We start from the raw sequence: 24,418 nt of genomic DNA, 5'->3' as shown, positions 1-24,418 counted from the left end.
CTGGATTGTTTTGGATGACCCAGGATCTTCAAGATACCAGAGTGTGAAATACTTGCCAAGTAGAGCTGTTAACAGGGAGTGGAACCAGCCCGATAGAAAGAAGAGCATTGCAATCAACAAAGATGAACACAGTTGGAGAGCTGAAGAATGTTTTGACATCAGACATGCAGAGTTTGGAGTCTGCCCAGTTGGTTTTCAGACTTGCTTTGGTCTGATATTTCTACAGTATGTTCCCTTCCCTGTGTTTTGGGATGGTGCTGTATATCCAATGCCATTGCATATTGGAATCATGTGATCTGTTTTCTGATTTTGATTTTTACAGGAGATTACAGTTAAGAGGTTGTATGATTCTAACCCTCACTTTGACAGTATGTATGGTTCCTAGTTATAATTGTGTTTATAACACAAGTGTTTATATACTAGGTAGATGTCAAAATGGATCAAATTAATGATCCTACTGAGTAGAAGGAATTAGACATCAAAGACATCAGCCTATAACTTCTAGTGCATTGAATGGAGAAAGATGTCCAGGCTATTTTTATGTAAGCTTGTCAAAAGGTCAAGTCATCTGAAAGGAGGGAATGTAGATTGATAAACTGCCTTCATAAGATCAGGATGTAGGCAGGCAAGCCTGTAGAGCGTTTTCTTAATCAGTGATTGATGGGGGAGGGCTCAGTCTATTGTGAGTAGGGCCATCCCTGGGTGGGTGGTCCTGAACTCTATAAGAAAGCAGGCTGAGCAAGCCATGAGGAGCAACACCCCTCCATGGTCTCTGCATCAGCTCCTGCCTCCAGGTTCTTGCCCTTTTTGAATTCCTGCCCTGACTTATTTTGAACAGTTACATGTAAGCATAAACAAAGAAAACCCTTTCCTCTCCAACTTGCTTTTGGTTATGATGTTTCAACACATACTAAGACAAAGGCAAATTATCATGTACAGTTATATTTAGAGGTACAGTGCTGGTGTTTTTGAGAGATGTAAATTAATTCCTAGGATAGATGAACAAGGGGGAGATGGAAATGAGACACCATAGAGACCAAAACAAGCAACCTGACCTTCTCTTTAGTGTTTTAATTTCATGTCAAGACCTTCACATTCGGGTGCCAAGGTGAGTATGCCAGAAATAGTTGGAGTTCTAGAAAAGCCCCAAGAATGGCTATATTCTGAAAGCTGTGTTCCATGTTAGTCAGGCTAGTCTATGCTGTGGTAACAGATTCTGAAAGATCCCTGGCAGAATTTAGTCAACAATTATTTTTCATGCAATTATGATAGGCTGTCAATCAGACAACAGTCTTCCATAGCTCCTTCTAAGTGATCCCCAATATTACTACACTGTGGCCATGCCATGTGCAACAAAGGTTCCTGTCGCAACCTCTAGAAAATGAGAGTCTGGTGGTAAAAGATCTTTAAATCATTTAAACTACTCTTTAAAATAATTACCATCCTATTACCATGTAATTATCAATAATTACTGTGGTATGGACTGACACTTAGTGAGATAGGCCCTTCCCTTCTTCACCAGTGGCTAGTGGTGTCCTCCTGTGCTCTGAAAGAGAACATGATGTCTTTATCCCAGATTCAGTTTTCTGTTCTGAGGGGGGAATGACATTGTGTTGGCATTCAGTCCATGTACGATTGCTAATAGTGCAAGGAATGCATTAGACTCAGATATTCTTGAAGGAATGTGTTAGCAATAGTTGTTCTTAATAAAGTTATTTAGTTCCTGACAATAAAACTCTCAGTGTGAGTGTAGAAAAGAAAACAGAGGAACAGTAATAATTACAAGCTGTCTCAGTAGAGTTCTCCTGCCAACATTTGACACATCTTAGCCTCTGCATTTCCATTTGCTGTTTGTATCATCCTTGCACTCCCTGGGCTGAAGTTGTATGCCCTGTGATTGATGTAAGGGCATTGACATCATCTCTTTGGTACCCATGCTCTGTAATTAAGTGATGGCATCGGCCCTGTCCCCTTTTCTTGCACATCAGATATTTGACATAAACTCTGTAACCAAAAGAATTTTTTAATTGAAAAAAAAACCTGTTGATGGTCAAAATCTCACATGTCTCATCTGAATAGGACTTTCTCCTCTACCTACCAAGTAGATACGTTCTCCCTTTTATTAAAATACATATTTGTTTTCTGGAGTGATTTTCTTACGTCCTAGGAAATATGCAAACCTTGATTATCAGCCTATTTTCCTTACAGTATTGTTGGAGTCTGTTTAATTTTTAAGATGGTATTTGCATAAGAACAAATCAAAGGCTATTATCCTTTAAAGTGGGAAAGTAAAACATGACTCAAATTTTAACCTAGTTAGTGAGTATCATGTTTAGTATGTGAGCATTCTGCCTCTGTTGTTAGCTATTCTGTGAGAAGGATGTGCTGGAATCTAGCACCCAATTTTATCTCCCTAGGATGCCTTGAGTAAGTCACCTTTGTCTCTGATCAGTGATTTTATTATCTGAAATGGGCCGAGTAGCAGCATCCATCCAGCACATCAGCTGTGAAGATCAAATGAGAGCATACTTGACAAGTTGGTCACACTATGTATCCCATATATTGTCAACAGATGTTAGCCATCATTACAATAACCATGATGAATGCTGCCATTTCCTCAACTATCAATTAATTGTACCATAATTGTTTAGTTAATCATATGTTACACCCCCTGCTCCTTAATTCCATTTCAATGGACAATGAGTTAAATTTGCATTTTAGAACCAAATTTATCTCATGTCAAGCTAAGGAGGTGGCTCAGTCTTCACAGTGCTTGCCTGATAGGCACATTGACTCAAGCTGGATGCTAAAAACCACATAAAAAATGTCAGGCATGATGGCACATGCTTGTCGTCCCCACAGTCAGGAGGCAGAGACTGACTATCTAAAATAGCCAACAGCATAGCCTACTTAACAAGTGCCAGGCCATTGAGAGACAGAGAGAGGAAGACATATACAGAGACAGACACAGGGTGGGAATGGGGAAGAGAGAGGGAGGGAGAAGAATGATACCTGAAGACAGGTCATTCAGAGTTGCCCTCTGTCAAAGTTGCATACATGTGTGGACACATATGTACCTGGTATTCCATCACACACATGTACATATGAATGTGTACACACACACACACACACACACACACACACACACACACACACACGGAGGTGAGTAATTAGCCCAAGTCTTTAAAAGTAGCAAAGTGATTTTATCCATAGATTTCAAGTGTTACCATGATTTCTTGAGTCTAATATTAATTTATAATGATACTTTGGTTTAATTATGTATTTTATAAATGATCCACTACTTAGTATGGTATGTACTGTGCACTTAATTAAGTGCTGAACAAAACAGCACATTTATGCAATGAGATTATAAGCCCTGCTTAGGAAGAAACACCTTGCTTCTGAGGTTATTTTTCTAGGCTGCACAAGCACATGAGTTGAATATTCATCATGTAAATTTAGAAGCTCAGCACTTTCATAACCACAGCTCATCCATCTAGGAAGCCCAGCAAGCTGACCTCCACAGCAGCCCACTACAGGAGAGACCTCCTAACAAACAAGCAAGCAAGCAACCACAAACTTGAACTTGAGCAAGCAGGTAAGGGACCTGCAGCTAAAAGCCAACTATTTCTCCAGAACACTGAATAGATTTGTGGCTGATGTGTGGAACGACACCTGGAAATTCCTAAGAGGAAGAAGAGGACACTCTCAGAAATCAGAAGCTCCAGAGACTAATGAAACCCAGGGACAGTCAAGAGTGACTTGTGGTCAACTCTAAGTGAGTGTTTCTTCTTTGAGAAGAAACATGGCTTGGTAGCTAGAAAGAATGTGTGATTTGTTTTCTCCTAGATCAAAACCATGAAAAGGTTCTTATGTCTCCAGTTGGCAGATTAGACAGATAGTAGGTAAGTCATAATCAACACTGTCTCAGGAGGAGGCTGCCTAGTTTTTTCTCTTCCTGACCTGTTCCTCTCCACCGCAGAGTTTAGATTTTCTTAGGGAATAACTTCTCATGCTATTTAGTAATTTTTTTTGTTGTTACATTAAAACAAGTTTGTTACAGTTTGTGAGCCTCATACATTTATGTAATAAGTTTAGTTGTTTTCATATAGGTTCCTGCCTCTCTCCTGACACCCTTACATGTGAATGTTTTCTTGTGTGTGACCCACTGATTTTTTAAGTTTTTGTGAATGGGACCTGATTCGCTGGAGCAAGGTGACTTACCAACACCTCCAGCAGTGAAGAAATAACACTTCCCTACAACATCACCTGCAGATAGTCTCTTGGGGAGGAACTGTCTCATAGCTGCTTGCTTGTCTGTGACGAAATATTGATGGTACCGACCTTGTGCAGAGCGTATCTTCCCATCCTCTGGCTCTTACGTTCTTCCTATCTTATCTCTGCTTTAAGAAGATCCTTGAGTCTGGGGGGAGGTTGTATTGCTGACTCAATTAGGCCCCAGGACTCATTCTCCCCACTCTGGCCAGCCTACAGCCACTGAGTTAACTGGTGCACACTTCAGGAAAGAGCTCGCTGGTGAAGGTTGGGCATAGCCTTCACTCACGGCTATATACCTGTTATTTAGGAGATAGTTTGATGACATGACCATAGTAGCCTGTGACCCCACAGCCAAGGGCTTATGAACACTGTCATCTAAATAGGCAAGGATTTCCTTCTAGGAATGGGCCTCAAGTCCAATTGGAAAGTGGTTGGTTCTGACTTATCAGTCATAGTGCTGTTGAAAAGGAGGGTACATCATGCCTGGAAGGTCACTGCTGTGCCTCACAGGGTCCACAGCTAGTTGCGATGGTTGATGGCTTTTGTGCCTTGCATAGCTCCTTCTGGCATGAGAGCAAGCCAATAAGGGAGATGCTTCCTGACCTTATGCAACTTTATTTCTTCATTTTCTGAGATCAGAGTGGGGGGTTTTCAGCAATGGAGTCTTACCATTAAGATCTGGTAAAGCAACCAAGAGCAATAGCCATAAGCAATAGCCGGTGTGTATTGTTGTGAGCATCTGGGGTTTCTCTGACCAGTGACTCACAGGAGGCCCCTCACACTTGGCAGGGGAGTTTGTCTTAACCTGTGGCCTCGGGGAGAAGCATTATCCACCCAGAGAGAGGGCATTCTTTCAGATTCCTGCATTTATATTGTATGTGTTTATAAATCAGAAGATTTCCATATGACTTTTTCATATAGGTTTGGTTACCTTTCCCCTTCCTTTTTCCTACGCTCCCATTCTCCCCCTACCTAGACTCCCCCACCTCTAGCATCCCCTCCCCATGGTCACATGTCCCATGTGTTCTGCTCTTCCTCTCCTTACGCCATCTTCCTCCTCTCTCTTCTGTTGGCCCCTTTCATTGGCACTCACAGTTAAAAACATAATTCTAAAAGACACGTAAGTAGTATCCATATATCTGAGAAAGCCCAGGAGCTGACTTCCTGGGACTGGATTACTTTACTTAGTGTGATATTTTACCAGTCCATCAATCATTTTCCTTCAAACTTCTTGATTTTGTTCTTCTTTACTGGTGAAAAGAATTTCCCCTGTGTATATGCCCCACATTCTCGTTATGTTTTCATCAGTTGATGGACACTTAAGCTGGTTCTGTTTCCTCCCTGTTGTGAAAAGAACCAAAATATAAATGTACACGCAGTTCTCTGTTGTATGATGGTGGAGTCTTTTGGGTTTGTGTCCAGGAGTGTTGTAATTGGGTTATCAGGAAGATCTATTTTCAATCTTTGGAGGAGTCTCTACACTGATTTCTAGAGTGGCTGCACAAGTTTATGCTCCCACCCCAGTAAGTGAGGGGTAGACTTTGCCCGCCTCCTCATCAGCATTTGTTGTTATTTGTTTTCTCTGTCTCTGACATTCTGACGGGCTAAGATGAAACCCCAGAGCAGTTTTAACTTGCATCTCTCTGCTGGTTAAGATGCTGGCCACTTTTTAAGGTATCTGTTAAGTATTTGTGTTTATTCTTTTAAGAGCACTCTGTTAGTTTCACAGACCATTTTTTAAAAAATCAGGTGGTTTTCCTTTCTTTTTGTATTTTTAAAAAGATTTTATTTATGAGTATGTGTCTTTTGCCTCAATGTCTGTGGACTTTGTCCATGCAGTGCCTGAAAAAGCCAGAGGAGGGTGTAGGATCCTCTGGGACTGGAGTTACAGAGGGTTGTGAACTGCCTGTCTGCCATGTGGATTCTGGGAACTGAGCCTACATTCTCTGAAAGAGCAGACTGTGCTCTTAACTGGTGAACCATTTCTTCAGCCTCTTGGATTGTTTTCTCGATGTTTAGTTTTTTTAGACTTTTTGTATAGTCTAGGCAATAATCCTCGGTCAGATGTATAGTTGACAAGGATTTTCTCCATTCTTCAGTCTGCTTCTTCACCCAAATGCATCTCCTTTGTGTCATAAGACCTTTTACTTTTGAGAGGTCCAGATTGTCCATTGTTGGCCTTATGAACTGAGTGACCAGAGTCCTATTGAGAAAGTCCTTAGCTATGTCACTATTATCAAGCCTACTATACTTTTTTCTCTAGTAATTTCTGGTCACACAATGATGCATTTGACCCAGCACTCTTTGTTGAAAAGGCTGCCTTTTCTCCAAATGTGTATGGCGTGTTCGTAAGAATTCAGGAGCCTATAGTCACATAGACTTATATCTGTCCTATTCTATTCTATTCTATTCTATTCTATTCTATTCTATTCTATTCTATTCTATTCTATTTGAGATTTCCCCAAGAACTTCTGGATTTTTAAGGTTCCCATTGAAAAGTAAGCAGTTACTCTGATAGGCTTACCTTTATATGTAACATGGACCTTCTGTCTTGGTGTACTTACTGTCTTTTAACTATGATGTGATGTGTATAGCTTCTTTTCTGGCACTGTGTATTTGGTGTTCTGGGAGCTTCTTATAGTAGGATGGACATCTCTTTCCTTATGGTTAGGGAGATTTCTTCTATGATTTTATTGAAAATATTCCCTGTGCTGCTTAATATTTTTTTCTTGTCTGTTTAACCCAAGTTAGGGTAATCTGAGAAGAGGGAATTTCAAATGAGAGTACGCCCCATCAGAGTGCCATGTGAGCAAGCTCATGGGTTGCTTTCTTAATTTGTGATCGATGTGGAAGGGCCCAGCCTACTGTGGGTGATGCCATTTCTGGGCAGGTGGCCCTGGATCATTGAAGAAGCCAAGCTTAGCAAACCTTGGGGAACAAGCCAGCAGACAGCACCCTCAATGCCCTCTGCTTCAGTTCCTGCCTCCAGGTCCCTGTCTTGAGTTTCCTCCCTGACATTCCCTTCATGACAGATTATACATTGTAAACTGAAATGAACCATTTTCTCCTCAAGTTACTTTTGCCTAAGGTGTTTATCACAGCAATAGAAAGCAAAGAAGGACATTTCCTATTTGGTGTGAAACTATGCTCCTTATCCCATGCCCCTCATTCATAAAATTTTAACCTTTTCATAGTGTCTCAAAGTTCTGGAATATTCATTCCTTCATAGGCTTTAAAAATTATCATTGGCCTTGACTGAGCGACTTGACTCCTCTGCCTTGTCTTCAAGCCCTGAGATTGTGACTTCCACATGATGGGTTCTCTTGAGAAGGCTTTCCACTGCACTTTGTATTTGATCTTCTTGGATAATGTTCATTGCCATCCTCATTCAGTCCCTCTTCACTATTTTGATTTCCTTAGTAATTCTCTTTTCATACCCTGTTTGAACCTCCTTTCTTCATCTTGCTCTGCGTTCTCCTGGCTTATATCCTTGTCCTCTTCAAGCTAAACATGTTGATGTAGAGTTTCTTCAAGGTCATTTTGACTGGGGGCCATCATTATGGAACCAGCAACTTTTGGAAGAAGCAAGTTGTCTTGTTTTATTTCACAGTCCTTGTGGTTTTTGTGCTGGGGACATCCCATCTGGGGTTAGATCATTAAGATGGTTTCTGTTGTTTTAAAATCCAGTCTTTCTGCTCTTAGTGGGATGCTTGCAGATCCAGGAGGGACTTGGTTCCAATAGTTTGCTTTCCTGTGTTAGCCTATTCTTTGGGGCCTCAGGCTGTGTCTCTAGATTTCATCTGTGAGTTAAACCCAGGCATCTGCAAGGACAGCCACTCACAGGGTGAACCTTCTTCCCCTCAGCTTCATCCTCCTGCCCCTCACCTTCCTTCCTAAATCTGTCCACCATGGTTTGGCTTTAGCTCCAAACACTTTTGAGCTCATATGTTTCCTCTGGGCCAAGAATTGCTTTATGGGCCTTCAGGCAAGATGAATGTAGACTCCTGGAAGATTAGAGGGACTCAGATATATGGTTTTTCTAGGGAGACAAAGTGTCAAAACCTGGGTGACTTGGTACTGCAGGAATCTACTGTTAGGGTTCTAGAAGTTAGAAACCAAAGGGTTGGCCAAGCTGCTCCCTCTGAAGTCCCTGGTCAGCAAGCCTTCAGTGTCTCTGAGCCTCACTGACTTAAAGAGCTCCTATTCCATGCTGTGTCTCTTCATCCCACCCCACCCTCTCTTCTATGTCTGTGGCTACCCACATTTCCTTCTTAAAATATAGGATGCCATCACCTTAGCTTACAATGGAAGTTAATGGCCTCCTTGTAACTTGATTACCTCTATAAAGCCCCATTTTCCAAAATATTCTGTTTACCAGGTATGTGTTGATCATTAAGTCAACATATAGATTTTCTAGATATGTGTTAGCTTTGTAACCTAATTCATATGTCAAGTGATGAGAATATAGATAATTTTAATGGCCATGGAGTAATGTTGCTGGGAAGGGAAGATATTTATTTATAGTTAAACTTAAGCCTTTCTTTAATATGAAGAAAATACACTTAGTCAATGAATCTTTAGTCTTCAAGCTATTATTTAACTTTTGCTTCAGTTTTTCTTGCTTAAAAACAAAAAAAACCCACTTCTATAATTTTATTTTTAACAAAGAGCAAACATTGCTAGCAACAAGATTGACTTAGAGTTGATGAAACCTAAATGGGATGTACTCACGGAGCCTCTACAGAGACAGGGTTGTAGTGTTCACCAGTTGGGCCCACCCCCTACTGTAAACAATGCCCATATTCTCAGAGAAATGGCCATCCCCACTTAAGCGTTGGGACTTAGAAAAAACATGAAAATCAATGTGGTAATCATACATCATTTGATGGATGTGGAGACAAGCTTGCAGAAACCCAATTCTTGAATCTCTTACTGTGAGATGGTAAACAGAGATGGACTCTGTTTAATCAAATCCAAGAAGGGAGGTACTGGGGTCTCTGAATGGAGTGATGGACCCTGCTGCCTTCCCAGTTGCACTTGCATTGGGGCAGCTTAGACCTTTAGAAGAGTACTTGGGACTTTGAAATCAAAACATGGGAGACACTGGAGTCTCATTTTTGATAAATCCAGTATTGAGTTTATTCCAATACTCTGGTGGTCACTTGAGACAGGAAATGAGGTTACAGGAAACCCCAATCAGAGGCTCCTCCAGGGCACTGGGGATGACTGAATTGTTAAACTTCTTATCTGGCAAGCATGAGGACATGAGTCTGACTCCCTCCCCACAATCCATATGAAAATTGGGGTGTGGTAATATGTGCTTGTAGCTCCAGAACTGGGGTGTGGGACATAGCTGGATTCCTGGACCTCACTGGTCAGCTCCGCCCACGCCTCCAGCCTACCTGGCAAGCTTTAGACCAGTAAGAGGCTGTTTCAAAAAACAAGTTACAACAAGATGGCTTGACTGAACCTCTTATAAGAGAAAGTGGGAGGTACCATTGAACTAATTGGTACAGGAGACCACTTCCTGAACATAACACCAGTAGCACAGACACTGATACGGACAATTAATAAAGGGGACCTCCTGAAACTGAGAATCTTCTGTAAGGCAAAGGGCACAGTCAAGACAAAACAGCAGCCCACAGAATGGGAAAAGATATTCACCAACCCCACATCTGACAGAGGGCTGATTTCCAAAATATACAAGGAACTCAAGAAGCTAGCCACCAAAACACCAAACAATCCAACTTAATAGTAGGGCACAGAACTAAATAGAGAATTCTCAATAGAGGAACCTAAAATGGCTGGAAGACACATAAGAAATTGTTCAACATCCTTAGCCATCAGGGAAATGCAAATCAAAACAACTCTGAGATACCACCTTACTCCTGTTAGAATGGCTAAAATCAAATATACCAACAACAGTTTATGCTGGAGAGGATGTGGAGAAAGGGGAACACTCCTTCACTGCTGGTGGGAGTGCAAACTCATACAGCCACTTTGGAAATCAGTATGGAGGTTCCTCAGGAAAATGGGAATCAGTCTACCACTAGATCCAGCAATTCCATTCTTAAGCATATACCCAAAAGAAGCACATTCATACAACAAAGACATCTGTTCAACTATATTCATAGCAGCATTATTTGCCAGAACCTGGAATCAACAAGCAACCTAGATGCCCCTCAGCTGAAGAATGGATAAAGAAAATGTGGTACATTTACACAATGGAGTATTACTCATGGTGTGGGGGGGGATGGAATCTTGAAATTCAAGGCAAATGGATAGAACTAGAAGAAACTATCCTGAGTGAGTTAACCCAGTCACAAAAAGACAAACATGGTATGTACTCACTCATATACATATATTAGACATAGAGCAAAGGATTACTAGCCTACAATCCACACCTCCAGAGAAACTAAGAAACAAGGAGGTCCCTAAGAGAAACATACATGGTCCCCCTGGGAAGAGGAAAGGGAGGACAAGATCTCCTGAGCAAACTGGGAGCATGGGGTGAGGGGAGAGGGAGTTGGGAGAAAGAGAAGGGGAGAAGAGGGGGAGAGAGATAGACATGAGAGAGAAGGAAGATTGAGTCGGAAAAAATAGAGGAGAGCAAGAAAAGAGATATCGTGACAGAGGCAGGCATTATAGGGTTAAAGACAAATCTGGCTCTAGGGAAATGTCCAGAGATATAACTAGGATGACCCCAAATAAGAATCTAAACAATAGGGGAGAGTCTATCTTAAATGCCCTTCCTGTATAATGAGATTGATGGCTACCTACCTTATATGACATCATCTAGTAGCTAATGGAAGCATAAGGAGAGATTTAAAGCCAAGCACTGCGCTGAATTCCTGGAATCCAGCTGTAGGGAGAGAGAAGTGATAAGCAAAGGGGTCAAGACCATGCTGAGGAAACCCACAGAAACAGCTGACCTGAACAAGGGGGAGCTCATGGATCCCAGACTGATAGCTAGGAAACCAGCATAGGATGGAACCAGGTCCCCTGAACCTAGGTGTCAGTTTGGAGGCCTGGGCAGTCTATGGGGCCTCTGGTAGTGGATCATTGTTTATCCCAGTGTATGAATGGACAGGAGAGCCCACTGCACATGGAGGGATACTCTTTCAGCCTAGACACATGGGGGAGGGCCTAGGCCCTTCTCCAAATGATGCGACAGACTTTGATGATCCCCCAATGAAGGCCTCACCCTTTCTATGGAGCAGAAGAGGGATGGGATGGAGGTGGGGGGGTGGGGGGAGAGGAAACGGGATTGATATGTAAAATAAGATTGTCCTATGGCCTCCATAGGCATATGGACACATGTGTAGTTGCATACCACTTATACACGTGGACACATACTTACATAGGTGTGAAAAAACACACCCCTTTAAACATCTTGCTTGAATGAGTCACAGGACTAAAGTTTTGGAGCAGAAAATGCTTGGAAGGTCCCTGGAAGTTAATGGTTCTCAACCCTCTCCATCTTCTCACTTCAACAATATAGGAGCGTGTGTGATGAGGGCAGGTCTTAGGGGGCTCTCTCCTGTCCAGTTTCCCTGCTGTGGGATGATTCATGAAAAGTTAGGTTGGTATCATCCCCTCATATACCAAAACTGTTTTCTCATCTTTGGCAAGATGTCTATACTAAATGTCTCTTCCCTCCCCTCTTGGGTGTGGTCACTAATTTATAAACAGAAAAAACAACCCATTTCAAATACTCGATTGAAGCCATAGGTATCACGTCACATGACTAATTTGGTGACATTATTTTCCAAAGTAAACTTCTTAGGATCTTAAAAAGTGTGGGGAAAGTGCTATGTGGGTGGCCTTTTGGATCTCTCTATTTTGTTTTATTTGTGGGTCTTTCCTGCCAGAGCTGATGGATTTAAATAGACAACACGGAATTAAATAGAAGGCAAGCAGATCTCTGTGACCTCAAGGCCAGCAGGGTGTACAAAGTGAATTCAAGGACAGCCAAAGTTACACAGAGAAACCCTGTCTCATAAAAAGAAAAAATAAAAGTAAAATAAATAAATAGCCACGTAAAGATGGAAAATACTCAGAGTCTAGATACTATATGCTATATGGTTGTCTTTAAATTGATTGCTGAGGAAAGAGTTACAGCTGCTAAAATACATTTGATTATAAATACTGCTAAATTAATCCAACTTATACATTTTAAAATGCTTTGACTTCAAAATTTAAGTCCAAGGACAGGCTACTTGGGAAAAGATTTCTTGCTTGTGTTTCTACAGAAAATGAAAAGCTATGGATTCCTTCTAGACTAATATGGTTCGATCAAACAACCCTTGAAGCAGTGGCCTAACTTATCCTACATCCAAAACAGCTGGGATGATGCAGCCATAGACCACTAAAGCCAGGATTTCTGCATTTTCTCAGGATCCTCAGGCGGCAGGCAGAGGCCTGCAGAGTAACAAAAACTTTCTTGGCATAGCCAAGGGTTATCTGGTGCCAAGCAGCTGTGTGCAGGCCCTGTCTACCGTATATGGAAGGGGAGGAGCCTCAGGTTTCCAAAATGGAGGAAGCCCGCTGAAAACCCATGTGGTCTGTCTTTTCTAAATCCCAAGTCACAGAAGTCATGGTGTAGAAATTGCAGTCGGTCCAAATGGTGCTTAGTACCCAAACAGGTTCTTAGGCCCGGCTGAAATGGGCTTGGAGGTGTAAGACAGAGAGCGAGCGCAGAGAAAGAAACTTCTAGGCTGCTGGGCCGCGGCAAGAACTGTGTGGAGGAGCAGGTGGATGGCCGCGTGGGCTCCTCTCAGCCAAATGGTGCCAGAAACACTCTGTGGCTGTTAGTGCCGCTGGTGAAGATGAAAAATTACCTGGGCGTCAATGTGGGTTGTCAGTGTCAGCTCCAACATAATGGACAGTGACTGAATGATAATGATCTCAAACGGAGGTCTCCCATATGCTTATTCTGGGTGACTTCCAGGATGCTTACTTAACTGTGATGTCTCTAGCTCACCAACATCGCTCCAAGCAGCATATCACTGTGCTGCTCTCGGATTCTCATATGGATCTTACACTTCTTTCAGTTAGTTGAATCATCACAACGAAGGCAGATCCCAGAAGGTTTTGTAGACATGCATTCAATGGCAAGCAAGGAAGGAGGTGGGAGATAGGGAGGAGATACAGACAGGAAAAGGAAGGTGAATGGAAGCCCTGATGTTGTTTTGTCCTCTACTGAGAGATGCTTCTTCCAATTAGTCAGAAACCTTTTCCACTCAGCCTTTTGCCACCTTCAGTCACATGGACATCTTTGTACGGAGCTGGCATATTAACAGTGCATAGTATTTTTAAGATGATATTTCTCTCTGTATATCATTCCAATATCCCAAACCCAAATTACTGTGTTCTCATATGAAAGTAAAGCCATGTTGATCCTTCTGTTGTGTGCTACAGATTTAGTTTATAGGTTTAACATTTTCATTGACTTGGTAATACTTTGAACAAATCAAAAGACTATAAAGTGTGCACTGGTTTGGGACCAAAGACTAGTCTCAGATGCATGAGGATGGGAGGGAAAACCCACCCAGGAAATAGGAAGTGAGTTAGATACATCTACCTCCATGGGTGAGAGTTTCAACTTTGCTATTCACAGTTTTGAACAAACCTTGAAGATGTCAGAAACTTGTTCTTCTTCATTGACAAAGTGGATGATATAAATGAGTGCTTGGAAATCTGACTCACGCACAGCCCATCAGCCTCAGCATCACCTGGGAGCTGGGGAGAAAGGAGAACATCACAGGTTGGGGAGCTGGCTCAATGGTAATAAAGGTGCTTGCTTTGCGTGCACAGGGACAGGTGTTCAGATCCCCAGAACCTCACATTAATAGCCAGTGGGAATTGTGGCTTGTTTGTAATCCAAGTTTGGGAGGCCAGAGCATAAACTAGCTAGTGAGGCTGACGATATTGATGAGGTCTGAATGCTGTTGGGAGACCTGGCCTCAATGAATAAGGTGAAAGAGCACCTGAGGATGATTCCTGATATGAACATCATGTGGGAATACACACACACACACACACACACACACACACACACACACTCACACACACACACACACACTCACACACACACACTCACATACATACACATACACTCACACACACACTCACACTCACACTCACACACATACACACTCACACACACTCACATACACACACACTCACTCACACACACACTCACACACACACCACACACATACACACACACACTCACACACACACACTCACTCACACACACACACACACACACATACACACACACGCACACTCACACACACATATAAACACACACACACTCACACACACTCACACACTCCACACACACACATACACACACAACATACAAACACACACACACACACACACACACACACACACACACACACACGGGAAAACACCAAACCATGGGCAATCTTAGGCTTCACAGAGTCTGTGGAATCAGAACCTGCGTATCACCAACATAGCAGACAGCTCTCATCTTCTGTGTATCAAGCCTGTGTGGCATCTCGGATCAGTCTTTGAATGATGTGTATACACAGTTTAGTGGCCATCACCTTTAGAGAAGAATGAGGGACAAATGAGCTCACCCCCAAAGAAATAAAAGGTCAGAACTAAGCCCAGAAACTAAACAAACTGCAGAATGAACACGCATGGATGGGTGGGCATCCAGTAACCCTAAACACAGGCACCTTTAATTTTCATTTTTGTAGCATGAACAGAACTGATCAGCATAATTACTGGGGACATTCGCAATGCCAGAAGAACCATTTACATTCATATCCTCATGGTGAAAATGTAAATGCATTCTTTGATTTATGAAGAATTTCATACACAAGTCTTGAAATATATTTTTTCATTATGCAATGAATATTCTTATATGATTGGAAGATTTAAACCCTAATCCTTAAAAAATTTGGTAATCCATGCCTTTCATTATACTCCCTTTTGTACAGAATCAGCAGTGGAGTTGTTTTATCCTGGCTAGACATGATTGAAATGTCACAGAATATTTCAATTCCAGTCCAAAAATAGATAGTATGGTTTCCATTCTTTGTCCTGAGGAGATATCATTGATTCAGGTTGGAAAAAAAATCAGCAAATGTGAGGAGTCTCCCTGTGATTAAATAGTTTTAGTCACAAGTTTAGGAAGACACAACCTTGTCATTTATATCATGTTACTGTCTGACCCTTAAGTGTTAAATATGTTAAGTATGGTTTAGGAGGTATGGAAAAGCAGTAGCAGCAGAAAGGGTTAAACGTAGACTGGTTAACAAATAGGTACCCAAGATCCCATTTGTGATCACTAACCAAGGGACAAACTCTCCAGTTGAGGACTCATGCCCATGTGTGGCTCATGTTCCATCTCTAACCCCGCCCCCAATGAACCAACCGTCAAGTTCATTTCGTCATGAGAGAAAATGTGCCCAGCCCCCAATACTTGGAGTTACCCTCCCGTCATCTGCAGTATTACTAAGCATTCTGAGTGCTTGCTAAGTTTTGAATTCGTGTTTGTGAACTTTGTATACCTGGCTTAGCCTGTCCTGTCTCTCTTCCATGAAGGCTGTGCTCCTCTTCGGTGCTCCCCCTGCTCTGCTCCTCCCCAGTGGTCTAGGAACAAAGTCAGCTGCGGGTACTAGAACACTGACTTAGACCAAAGGATTCAAGTATACCACAGAACAGAGAAGTCAAAGGTGGGCAGCTTGGTCACTGCCTTGTCCCAGTGATGTCCCCAAGGACCCAGGCTCCTTCCAGCCCCATGACCCATATTCTTCCCAGGCTAGGGTCTTCCCTTGTTCCTCCTAAAGTGGTGGTCACAGCTCCGGGCATCTTTTGTAAACAAAGACATATGCTTTCAGAATTTCGTGTGTCTACCCTTCTTCATTAAAAGGCCATGACACTTCTTGGGTGCTGGGGAGGTGGCACATGCATCTGGAAGTCGGTGGACGACTTGCAGAAGTCGGTTCTCTCCTCCCGTCACCTGTGTCCTAGGGATTGCACTGCTGCCGCCAGGCTTGGTGGAGGTGGCGCACTGGCCCCAAGCATGTGGCTCATCCTCGCACTGTAATACTGAGCTGAAAAGACACGGCCAGGTGCCACAAAGGGGGGGCACTTTATTCTCTCTGCTCTAATCAGAGAGGAAAACCTCACACAGAAGCCACCTTCCAGACGTCGAGTTACGCCTCCGAGTCCACAACTGGTTACTGTGACTGTTAGCTGCAAGAAAGGCAGAGAAAGAAAGTATTTGGCTTTTAAAATCCTCATTAGTGGAAGACAGATGAGCAAGAAAGGCTTGGGGAATAGCTGATGCGCGGGTCACTGACAAGATCTGAGGAGCATATGGAGCAATCAAATTGGCCAACTTCAGAGGCTCTCTCTGAGCTGTCTGCTTCGAAGAAGCTCTGCGCCACTCTGTCTAGTTGCAGTGTGCCTGTGAATCCCTCCCAGGCCTCAGTGGAACAGAGTTGATACAGCAGACCAGGGGTGGAGCCTGAGGCCTTGTGTAGCGCACATCTGCACAACAATATCCTACATTTTGCCTACTTTAACAAGTCTGTCAAAGCCTGGTACGGCAGTCATAGGAAATAAATCATTATTTCTTAGGCAATAGTATCATCATTATGTTTTGATAACGAGAAGCATGGCATAAAGTTATTAAAAAGTGTGCTGGCATGAAGAATTTCAGTTATATTGAGAACAAGCAGTTTTGTAAATTACCTTGTGTCCTCATCATTTTATTGGAAGATTCATTTTGATTGGAATAAACCTGCTTCCATGCAGGCTACCAAATGCCATCAAGTTAACCACAGAAAATTTAGATTCTAAAGCCATACTGCTGTGTAGAGCCTTTCGGAGTGATGGGATGTTACACCTGTGTGTCCAGCATGGCAGAATGCGTCACGTGTGGCTGTTGACACTTCTAGCATGACTAACCCAGCAGAGGAGCTCATGACTCAATTTCCTTATATTTTTATTAATTTACTGTGAAGTCTTTCCTGTCATCTGTGCTGGTAACTGCCACATCAGCAGACATATCCAAAGACATGGAAGTGTCTATCTTTTCAAACATTTTACATAATACTTATTCATGAATATAATATATTTTGATCAAATCCACCCCCATTGCTCCCCTCCAATTCCTGATCTTTCCGATTGCTTTTCCTTCCTAATTTGTGTGATCTGTCTGTCTATCTATCTATCTATCTATCTATGTATCTATCTATCTATCTATCTATCTATCTATCTATCTATCTATCTATCTATCGATATTTCATACTCCTGAGTCTATTTAGTACTGCCTGTAGGTACATATATGTGGGATCATCCCCTGCAGCATGGGTTGTCTCTCAGGACCACAACCCTGAAGAACACTGACTTACCCTACCCTAGAAGCCACCAATCGCTGATGGTGTAATTTTATTTTGATCATTGTCACTGTTTGGTTTTGAAGGTCACCACCATCTTCTTATATAAGCAGAGTGTTTAAAATTCCACTTAACATGGAATTAGAAAGAAAAATACATTGTGTTTTCTCTCAGAAGTAGAATCTAGATTTAAATGTCCATGTTCCTGTGCGAGGGTCTGTATTTCTGTGTGTGTGTGTGTGTGTGTGTGTGTGTGTGTGTGTGTGTGTGTGTGTGTATCTGGAAGTAGAAAGTGGTCTGTGAGAGGAGAGGAATAGGTCTGAAGGGAGGGAAGAAAAAGGGAGAACAAGAGGGCAACAGCCTGTGTCATGGAAACTCAAGAAGGCAGTGTTTTAAAGGAAGAAAAGACACTAAGTGGGAGTGGCTGGAGAAATAATGGAAAGGATGATGCTGAAGTAGTGTCTAAGGAGACAGTATGACTGTGTGTGTGTGTGTGTGTGTGTGTGTGTGTGTGCGTGTGTGTGCGTGTGTGTGCGCGCGTGAACAGTGAAACCCATTTCTGTTTATATCACACTGAATAGTTTAAGTGCCAACCATGACAATCATCTCTGTCTGCTATGCTGTGTGATGTTGTCTCTCTTGTCACCTGACTCTCTTTTCTCCTCCTAGAAATTTTACTCCAAGGTGTGGGCTCTGCTTTCCTATGAAACACAGGAGAAGTCAGGGCTTGAAGTCAAAGGCAAATCTCTATATTTACAGAATAATATTTTCATTGGTTCTTTGAAAAAACCCAAACCCATATAGATCAAGGATCTTAAAATAAGACCTGACCCCCTAAACCTGATAGAGGGCAAAGTAGGGAATAGCTTTGACCTTGTAGGCACAGGAAAGGACCTTACACATAGAATCCTAGTGTGTTAGTCAGGGTTCTCTGAGGAACAGAACTGAGGCAATGAATTTGTATTGTATTTCTTAGAATGGCTTTAAAGGCTATGGTCCAGATAGCCCAGCAATGGCTGTCTACCAATGGAAAAATCTAAGAATCTAGTAGTTGCTTGATCTAGAAGGCTGGAAGTCTCATCTGGTCTTCAGTTTAGGCATAAATCCTGAAGACATGGGCTCTAATACCAATGAAGGAATGGACTTGCTAGTGAGAGTGAGGGCAAGCAGGCAAAGAGCAAAGCTTCTTTCCTCTGTGTCCTTTATACAGGCTGCCAGCAGAAGGTGCAGCCCAGATTAAAGGTCAGCCTTCCCACCTCAGAAGATCCAGATTCAGGGTGGACCTTCCTGCTTCAAATAATTTAATCAAGAAAAATCCCTCAAAGGTCTAACCAGCCTCTTGCATTTTAGTTAATTCCAGATATAGTCAAGTTGACACCAAGACCTGTCACTCCTAGCTAGCCACACAAACATGAAGACCAACAATTAGTACATGGGACTTTATGAAACTAAAAAGCTTCTGCACAGCCAAGGATACCATCATGCAAATCAAGATGCATCCTACAGAATGGGAAAATCTTTACCAGCTAGACGTCTGACAGAGGGTTAGTATCTAGAATATACAGTGATTCAGAAAACTAAACATCCAACAAGACAACTCACTTAAAAACATGGGGAAGGGAACTAATCATCAGAAGATGAAATATAGTTGATAAGACAATTTCTTAAAGGTTCGACACCTTCAGCCATTAGGGAAGTGCACCTTGAAACCCGTTTCTTTATACGGCCATCCAGAAAAACAAAGAAATTAAAAACTCCCTTTTATGATTTTTTTTAGAAATAGGCTTGTGCAGTGTAAATGGGCATATATATCCTATGTTGGATGTAAATAGTGACCTGTCTAATGAGCACTGTGTTGTAGGAGAAGACAGGTATTGATGAAAACTTATTAAAAAAGAGCAGGACAGGGAACTGTGTTAATATTTGGTTAATAATTCTTACATTGCATTGAAGACCCCACTGATTTTTCTAGTTTTATATGTGTTGTCTGATTTAGTTAAAATGTTTCCCATTTTATGAATACAGAGGTTTGCTGGTTATTTGTGTCCAATACATGAGTTATTGATATGACTTCTAAGGACCATCATCCATGCTCTCATCTGTTATGTAAATAACCTTCCATAGGAATTAGGTCACCTCATTCATGGCATGGTGTGGCTTAATTATTTGTCAGGGTGTCTAAACATGACCTTTGGTATGACATCTTCCACAGAAAATATGTGGACCTGTGAAAGTCTCTCTGCTGATGCCACAACCAACTCTGTCATATGTGTTTCTTTCTTTCATTTTTTTCCGTGTTTTGAGACAGAGTTTCTCTGTGTAGCTTTGGAGCCTATCTTGACACTCGCACTGGAGACCAGGCTGGCCTTGAACTCACAGAGATCCGCCTGCCTCTGCCTCCCGAGTGCTGGGATTAAAGGCGTGCGCTACCAATGCCCAGCTCCATCATAATGTGTTTCTATTCTTACCTTCTTCTGATGAAAGCCTTTGAATTTATCTATATTTTTATCTTACATAGCTCTTGCAAAGCTCCCTTAAACTCTTTTTAACAAGGTGGATCAAAATCTAGGACTAAAAGTAATCGAAGGGTCTAGAACCATGCTTAGAACACTTGCTACTCTTGCAGGGGACCGGAGTTTAGTTCCCAGCACCCACACTGGGCAGCCTACCACCACCTGTGATTCCAGGTTCAGGAGATATGATGGCCTTTTCTGTCCTCTTCAGACACCTACACACCTACACACACACACACACACACACACACACACAAGCATCCTGTAGCTGCCAAGGGTGAAGGTAAGTAACAGCAACTGTATTCCTAGACTGCATCTTGAATCATACTTCAGCCTCCCCAGTCACCCTTCAGCTGCGTTTCAAACCTTCCTTTTAATGCTGCTTTTAGTGTGATTTTCCTTTTATTATGACACACATAACTCTTCCCCCATGTATAATATCCTTCCTAGTCTCTTCTCCCAGACATCCATTATCTTTGCTACAATTTAGTAGGTAAGGGATCCTCTACCATGGAGACTGTCTTTGTCTTTGGCCAAAGTCTGCAGACAGCTCAGTGATCCATGTGTATTGTGTGATACACGGTTCATGTCTATGTCTGGCTTTTTAGCACAGAATGAACCTATTTTTACTGTGAAACAAAAGGCAGCATCACGTAACTCACAGGTTGCAGAGGGAGATGTGTCAGGAGCTAAAGTGATTATTTTCCCACATCCACAGATCTACCTGGCACACTTCAGCTTCTGGAAAATTGAGGAAAGAAAACTTTAAAATGAAATCCTATCATTACTCTAGTTTCTGTCTCCTGGAAGGGGAGGGAACAGAGAAATACCCAAGTTTGTAAGCAATTGGAACAAGATGCACTCAAGACTCTCAGCTGCAGAGTTAGTGCTCACTGTTGGGGATCTGCTTCAGTTTTGGACTGAATTGAAATTTCAAGACATCATATATCCCTTGGTCAGTGCAGCAATTGCCTAACTTCTATAGATTGCTGGGACTTTGGTTTCAATCTCTGGGAAGGATGAAGCTGGGATACAAATTATGGAAAGCTTGCAAACAGTAGGAAGTGCTAGTTCAAAGTCAAGCTGGTACTCCAAGGAGACTACTCAACTACTGCCTGAAGAGCCTTTCCTTGTAGGTAATTCCAGGAGTCTGGGAAAGCCATTTCATTTATTTACTTATCCCTATATTAATTAATTAATTAATTAATTAATTAATTAATTTAGTATTTTACTTTTTAGACCTGACCTGACTGTATAGACGTGGGTGTCTTAGATCTTGTCATCTTCTTGACTCACTCTTAGGAGATGTGGGTTGTATTTATTATTGTTATTATTATTATTATTATTATTACAATTGAGGGTATGTTTAATGAGTATAGAGTATGTGTAATGAGTGCATGTAAGTGTATTTGCATGCATGTCACAGATCACATGAAGAGGTCAGAGAAAAGTTCTTGTGAGTCATTCCTCTTCTTCCTTCACCTTCCTCCATGAGTTCTGAGTGGGCCTTGAACTCAGGTTGTCAGACTTGCATGGCAAGTAGTTTTAGCTGCAAAGCTATCTTGCCACCCTGAGAGGTGGGATTAGGAGGAACTGTGACCCCCAACTTTGCTGGTCATTTTCTGCTGCTGGCAGAAGACAGAAGACTAGCAGTGTTCAGTGGAGCTGGGGAGAACAGGTGTAACTGTGTGGGTGTGCACACTGGACATCCATTCTTTGGTGGTGATGTATTTCACTGTATGTATGACTCCCCCTTCCTCCTCTGTGTTTGTCCTTTGATGGACACTTCGGTTATTTCTATTTCCAGGCTATTGGGAATACTACTGTGAACACAGGAATGCAGATGTCCCCTTGACTTTATCACTTATTTTCTTTTGTGTAAGTACCCAAACAGAAGAATTGCTGGGACAAGATAGTTGTTTTATTGATTGATTGATCTGGTATGGCTATATTATTTTCCATATACATTGAACTAATTTAAACCAGTGCCAACAGTGGTCAGGCTCCCTTTTTCTCTACATCCCGGCCAGCACACATTGCTTGTAATCTTTTGATAACATTTGTTCTTATTAGAGTGAGGTGATATTTTATTTTGGTTTTGATTTATACTGCCATGATGATTAATGATCTTGAGCTTGTAGAATTTTTACTAATGTTTTGGCATATATATATATATATATATATATATATATATATATATATATATCATGTATCTTGAGTAGATCTCCCCCGAGTCACCCCTCTGATTCCTCCCTGGGCCCCCCCTACTCCTGCCTCCCACTTTCTTCACTTTTCTTTCCAGTCCACCACCTTATATACTACACAGTTGTGGGGCCATCCAACAGAGGATGGGCCACTTGCCAATGGCCACCCACCCCCAGAGGAAATGACAGCTTCTTCCAGAAAAGCCACCAGCAGCCAACAGCTCCTCAGCTAGGGGTGAGGCCACACAAGCTCCTCCCCGTCTGTGCCAGCATGTTGACTGGCTTGATCCTGTGCAGGTAGCCAAGGCTGTTGTGATTTCATGAATGTAATAGCAGGGTTCTGTCCTGAACACATCTCCTAGCTTCCCCCATTCACCAGATCCGGCTTTTTCCCCCTCCTGAAGACATTCTCTGAGCCTTGACAGGGTTGGTTAGAGTGCTGAGAATAAAGGACTGTGATATCCTCCGTCCTAAATGGTACATCTTGATCCTGGAGCTGGGGGCATGGGGGGCAGTGTCTTATGTCTGTTTTCTGGTTGTCCATTTTCTTTTCAGAAATGTCTATTTAGACATTTCAGACATGTCTATTTAGACATGTTTCCTACTACTCACTCTTTAAATTTACTTGAAATTTAGGTCAGCAAGCAAATTAATGGGTTTCATTACAACATTTCTGTACATTTGTTTATTGTACTTTGTTCCCATTGTGTTGCCTGTTTCCTGGTAGGATTATTTGTCATTTGTTTTCTGTTGGGTTCATGGAGTGCTTTATGGATCCTAGACACCAGCACCTCATCAGACATACAATTCACAAGCACGCCCTCCCATTCATTGCTCGTCTGTGTATTCCAGGGATGGATTCCTTGGTTGGGCAGACATTTTACGGTTTGATGTAATCCCTTCTGTCTATTCTGCTTTTGTATCCAATAAGTTTGAGGATCCTGTAAAACAACAAGCAAAAACATTGTCCAGTCTAACATCTTGTAGCATTTTTTCTGTGTTCTCTTCTAGCAGTTTCATAATTTTGAGTCTCACATTTAAGTCTGCTCTTTAGGAGCTGATTTTTGCAACTGGTGAGACACAAGAAGGCTCCTTCTCGATTGTGTGTATCCAATTCTGCCAAGTAAAGGCACCAAGTTACTTATCTTGTGATTGATTGAAAGTAACAGGGCTTATCGCAAACAAGGACATTTTTTTTTTTCTTTTTCACACTGTAAGTCCAGCCAGTGATAGATTCAGGCATAGATGGAGCCAGGAGATGCCTTCACAGGCACACAGCATCCCATTTTGCTGCTGTATCTTTGTGTTTTGGCATGCTTCCAAGGTGACTGCTGGGGTCCATTAGGGTACTTATTTCCCCCAGGAAGAAGGGGGATAGAAGAGCCTTTTCTCAAGGATAACCTGCAACTTGGTCCCTCTTTGTGATTAGGAGTCCTGTTGTTTCTTTGACTAGAATGTTATCAGCCTAGAATAAGTGCTCAGTAGAAGAGGCTAATCATGACCTATGCCATATCTAGCCTGTGTCTTCATTTTCTGAGTTGTCTGGGGTGGTGGTGGGTACCTGGAAAGATTGGAGTGCCAGTTTCTTCCCTGTTGCCATGGCTAACCACTCTGACCAACGGTAGCTTTCATTCCTCTCAGACTTTCTGGTCACAGTCCATCACTTCAGGAATTCAAGGTCGGAACTTGAAAGGAAGACCTGTGGAGGAGCACTTCTGCTAGCTGTGGAGGAGCACTTCTACTAGCTGGCTCTTTAGGTCTTCCTTGGCTACCTTTCTTATAAAGCCCAAGGTCACTTTCTCAGGAGTGCTGCCACCCACAGTGGGCTGAGCCCTCCCACATCAATGAGCAATTAAGACAATTACCATAGACATGCCCACAGGCCAATATGATCTGGGCAGTTCCTCATGGAAACTTTCCTCAGATGACTCCAGAGGGAGTCAAGTTGACAGTTAAGGCAACTATGGCAAATGGCTGTCAAACAATAATCGAAGAGGGCATAGGATTGATGTGGAGTTGGCAGATAGTGTTCTATATC

General features: G+C 42.2%; 1 long non-coding RNA gene across 8 annotated transcripts in view; it reads right to left on the bottom strand.

Moving 5' to 3' along the window:
• The window catches only part of LOC103160625, a 48,373-nt gene that overhangs the window by 5,214 nt on the left and 18,741 nt on the right, over positions 1-24,418 (bottom strand). For 6 of the 8 annotated variants that reach the window (XR_003485253.2, XR_003485255.2, XR_003485248.2 and 3 more), the window contains 3 exons: positions 15,828-16,515; positions 14,747-14,855; positions 13,910-14,019 (listed from right to left, as the gene is read on the bottom strand). This is a non-coding gene — a long non-coding RNA (uncharacterized LOC103160625). Of the gene's footprint in view, positions 1-11,512; positions 11,835-12,496; positions 13,325-13,909; positions 14,020-14,746; positions 14,856-15,827; positions 16,516-24,418 lie in introns of those variants that run through there. The other 2 variants (XR_003485249.2, XR_003485250.2) reach the window with 2 other exon arrangements.

The sequence above is a fragment of the Cricetulus griseus genome, chromosome 4, assembly GCF_003668045.3.
Source record: "Cricetulus griseus strain 17A/GY chromosome 4, alternate assembly CriGri-PICRH-1.0, whole genome shotgun sequence".
NCBI classification, from domain to species: domain Eukaryota; kingdom Metazoa; phylum Chordata; class Mammalia; order Rodentia; family Cricetidae; genus Cricetulus; species Cricetulus griseus.
This window is presented reverse-complemented; position numbering and strand designations above follow the sequence as displayed.